Genomic DNA, 5,001 nt, shown 5'->3' on the forward strand with positions numbered 1-5,001 from the left:
ATGATTTGGACGACCTTGAGGAGAGGTAGGGAGGCGAAGATATTCATGAGCAGGTGTTTGGGAAAATCTTGAAAACCACCATCGTCATCACGACTATCACCATCGCGATCACCAACACCACCACAATCACTACTGTTGCTTTTAGTTCTCCTACTATCCCTCATTCCCTTTCCACCCCTTTCTATGTGCTGCACTTTCAAAGCCTATGCTTTTCTCGACTCTATTCTCTTTCTCCCTCCTTTGATCTCCCTTGATTGCACACCGCTTGCAAAGACAATGATTTTCTTGACTTTCTCTCCTTTGACTGTTGATCTCCTCTCTCGTTCATCCGATGCTCGCAAAGACGATGCTTTTCTCGACTCTCTCTAATTTGTAAAATTCAACATAAGACTAGAGCCTTTGGATCGCTCTAAGATGCCCACACGTCTTAACGAGAGGCCACATTTTTATTTCATGGACAAGGCTGGTCATGTAATGAGTTTGTTTATATATTGTCATTAGGATGTTTTTTTCAACCTAGATGTCAAAACCTTCATGCACAAAACATCAAATATTACTAGAAATACTTCTTGATCAAATACGATGTCAATAGCTCTAGACCAAAGTAATCAATGAGGCCACAAGCTCCTTGGATATCCAAACAAAAAAAATTATATCTCTTATGCTAATCTCACCTGTTTGCATCATCTTGGTTTACACTTATTAGTCTTGTAAAGACTCATCTCTTTGCATCTTGATTTCTTAAGTCTGGTCTCTTAGCAATTTTATTGTACACTTGATATGTCATGTCCATGTTCACTAACAAAATAGTGTGAGAACTAGGGATGCATTGTTACTTAGATAATGTAAAGCCTAGGCTTCTCTTTTTTGCATTGATGTTACAAGTGGTTAGATATCGTATTCTTTTATAGCATACTTTCATGGTGCCATTAATATTTTGTCTCCCAATCCGTTTTGGGACCCGAATGAAGGCTTGTTGAGCAACGTATATTCACAAGGATCTCGCTATGATACTACACCTAAAGTTTTAAAACAGGCGTATTTTCTTGGTGTCTATCTTCCCCCAATCCATTTCTCGACAAAAAAGAATGTCACATTTAGCATTGCAAGCTTAAAAAGAGCTTTGCCAAATTTAGTAAAAGATGTTACACCAATCCTAGAGGAGACCTTCCCCAAAGAAGAGAAAATCTTAAATAGTTGTTGCAGAGCTAGAAGATTATTGATGGTCTATATGATATTAAAAAAAGAGACCAACCAGCACAAATCAAATCATTGTGGACATCATCTCTAAATCTTGAAATACCCTCATCTAGACATAGATAGAGAAACCAACACAATTTAGAAAAGTAGGCTCAAAGCCACCATGGTGGGTAGAAGTAGAAAACCTACAAGAAGGGAGCTACCTTGAAGGCATCTGAAAGGGTTGTCTAGGACTTGTCCATCCTTCATATGCTTTTTGCACACCCATGAGACTCTCTTCTCATAATTCACGTTGTAGAGTCCGAAGTCCCTTTCCATCCCAATGCTTGTGCCCTTTAGCATGAACCACCTTCACTACGTCAAGCTTCTCTTTCATGTCCCTTGGTATAGCATCAACAAAAGCCTCCAAATCAAAAGGGAAAATGTTTTGATAAAGGTCCTTAGCATCCAACCTTAGATTTTCAAGGTGTTATGGTGCATTGAAGGAGACATGGACAAATGGCCAATAGCTAGTTTGCAACTATTTTTATAGCACAACATAGGAAGAAAGCAACCATGGGGGAGCAATAAAAACCAACCACTTTGGCAATATTCTCACAGAAACTCCTACCTAGCCATGAATTGGATGACGAGGTGTCTCACACATGAGGTGGAGTTGTACGTTTTTACCTAAGTTGCATTAATTCAGGCGTTTTTTTTTTAAATTCGAAAAAAACGCTCAAATACGCATTTTTTACGATTTAAAACGTTTCAAACGTTTTTTGCTATTTTATTCGTACGAATAACTTTATTCGTACGAATAAACATAGTATAAACTTACAGCCACTGCCATTTTTGGTATTCGTATGAATACATCCACCTGTCTTCCTTGCCACCTCAGTCACTTGCTTGCCAGCCCTGCTACCTTTTGCTTGCTTACCTGCTACCTCCTGCTTGCTTCCATACCTACCAGCTCTCTTCATAGGTACCTTACTACACCCTTGCTTGTGTTATAGCCTTTCGTTAGTAATTCATGTTTCTTTTGTTTTGTTTTGTTTAGGACTAGCACTCATCTCTCTTAGGAGAGTTTTGTGTTGTAGTCTTTTTAAATTATTTAATGTTTATTTTGTATTGTATTTTAGTGTGTAGAGAGGCTGACACTCATCTCTCTTGCGAGAGTTGTGTGTTGCAGTTTGTTTTTATCATGTGTTGCAATTATATAAATAATTGTTTTTTACCTGAGGCTAGCACTCTCCTCTCTTAAGAGAGTTGTGGTTGCAGTCTTAGTTTGTATAAAAATGTTTGTTTGTAGGAACTCTTTGGCTGGCACTCATCTCTCTTAAGAGAGTTGTGTGTTGCAGTCCAAGCTTAGTGATGTTTTCATAGATGCTTATTCTGGCACTCATCTCTCCCTTGAGAGGTGTGTTACAATCTAAGTTTAGAGGTGTTCTTAAGCACACTTAGTCTGGCACTCAACTGTCCCTTGATAGTTGTGTGTTGTAGTCTAAGTTAGATATCATGCAAAATGCTCTTAGACACTTACACTCAAATGTCCTTTGATAGTTGTGTGTTGCAATCTAAGTTAGATATCATGTGATGTGCTTTTAGACACTTAGTCTGGTACTCAACTGTCCCTTGATAGTTGTGTGTTGCAGTCTAAGTTAGATATCATGTGATGTGCTCTTAGACAGTTAGTCTCGCACTCAATTGTCCCTTGATAGTTGTGTGTTGCAGTTGAAGCCTAGTATTAGATGGTGAAGTCCACGGTTAGGGTTATACCTAGGTCATTTTTTATGCAAGTTACACGCTTATTTTTTGTGTTTTGATTTTGTGTAGTCTATTACAAGATGTGAGCTTGAGTTACGAGGTTATATCTAGGTAATTTCTTAGACTGCTTGCATTGTTAATTGTTATGGCTTAGTGAGTTTCTTATTGCACCTAGCACTGAATTCTTTTTTGAATTCTGTGTTGCAGCTTACTGCATATGAGATGGCTCACGCAGGTGAGAAGAGGAAGTGTCAGCAACCTGATCTCACTAAGATTCAGAGGAAGGTGCTAAAAAACGAGAATGTACACTTCTTAATGAATGTGGATTAGGACATCATTGAGACAGCTTTCCAAAATGGTGAAAGCGGTGTACAGAATTTGGTGAGGACAATGGTAGAGCATGGAGGGAGGACCTTGCGTGACCGATTTCTCGATGTATTTACAATAGAGTCTATAGGCCAGTATTTGCACCACTTCGCGTTGGAGGGTCGACGATGCCTTGGTCAAATAGATCTAGACATAAACACTTGTGACACGAAGTGGGAGGGTCCTGCTGTAGATGTCAGGGTCATGTACATCAAGAATGCGTGGCGAGGTTTCAAAGGCAAAGGAGGTGCCTCGACTTCCCTTCCATCAATGCACCCACACCCCCAAGCACAACCGCAACCACAAGCACTAATGCACCCACCCCCCCAGTCGCATGCCACATTACACCCACTACAACCACAAGCACCAATGCACCCACGTCCCTAGTCACATGTTGCATTCCACCCAACGCAACCACAAGCACCATTGTAGCCACGCCACACATATGCACCAGTGCATCGACCACAGCATATCTTTCCCCATATTCCTTTTTCCCAAGTTCTTCCATATCCAAAAGAAGTTCCTCCTCCCGGTCCACATCTCCCACCACATGCACGCCCACATTTCGCCACATCTTTTGCTTCTCCATTTGTGCCTCCTACCACACACGCAGACCAGTTTCCATCTCCGGCATACTTGCCTACACCAAGAATGCACAAGTAGATACATTTCCATCTCCTTCATTCTCGCCTGCATAAGCACCACGCACATCACATGGCTTGCATGATCGTGTAGCAGTGGCAAGACCCATGCGACCCATACTACTTCAGCAATGAGACATTCAATTCACCCCTAGCACGGTTGTGGGCATAGGCATTCGCGGAACAGTCAACATGTGCAATCTTCTTGTCGCTCCCTTTGGTCCACACAAGATTTAGCATGTAAGGTGTTGATGCTTTCTGTGCCCACTGATGCATTCAAGGCCAGAGCCTTGGAAGAAGCCACGTGCTTGGGTGATGTCGTACATTTGGGCACATCCAAGCAATAGGTCTAGTCCATGATGATGGAATGGAAATCATTTGGAAAGATGGCTAACCTACCTTGGACATGATGGAAAGCAACCATCTCTAATGTTTCACAGAGATGATGCGAAAATTCTTGTTAGAGCTCCACAGGTCCGTTAGCATGTATTTGATATTTTAAGTGCAGTAGTTCGCACTATTCATTACATGCACCAACACAATGTCCTGCATAATGATTTGCATGCGCAAAAGATTATGCTACACTTCTCGGAGTCATCCAAGGAAGTGTATCTGGGCATTTGTGATAGGGGAATGATGACCCCATGCAGCACTAGGAAGCACTATCCCGCATTACTCAGTGACAGCCCCAACACTGTGCGGAGTTCCATTGCAAGATTTCACCATGTTTCTCTAGAGTGCCTCTGCACCAATCCCCCACCTTTTGATGTTGCACAAGATGTGTACGCTATGTCTCATCACATCTTGAAGATCTTAGACATTTGTGCACCATCTCCAAGTACGAGATCCGCAAAAGCTCTAATCAGGCGTCTACGATGATTTGCGGTTCAGGGAAAGTTATCCAAACCGAATAGACATCCAAGTACTGTTGATTTTTGTGGGGTTTTTGACATTGCTCCTAGATGTGGTATACATCTCACTCCAAACCAAGGACTTAGACCAGCAATTGACTGAGTCTTTCTTGGACAATTTGTAATATGAGTGACCA

This window comes from Dipteris shenzhenensis, chromosome 18 (genome assembly GCF_047967505.1).
Source record: "Dipteris shenzhenensis isolate YYH24624 ecotype China chromosome 18, Dip_SZ_1.0, whole genome shotgun sequence".
Taxonomy (NCBI): domain Eukaryota; kingdom Viridiplantae; phylum Streptophyta; class Polypodiopsida; order Gleicheniales; family Dipteridaceae; genus Dipteris; species Dipteris shenzhenensis.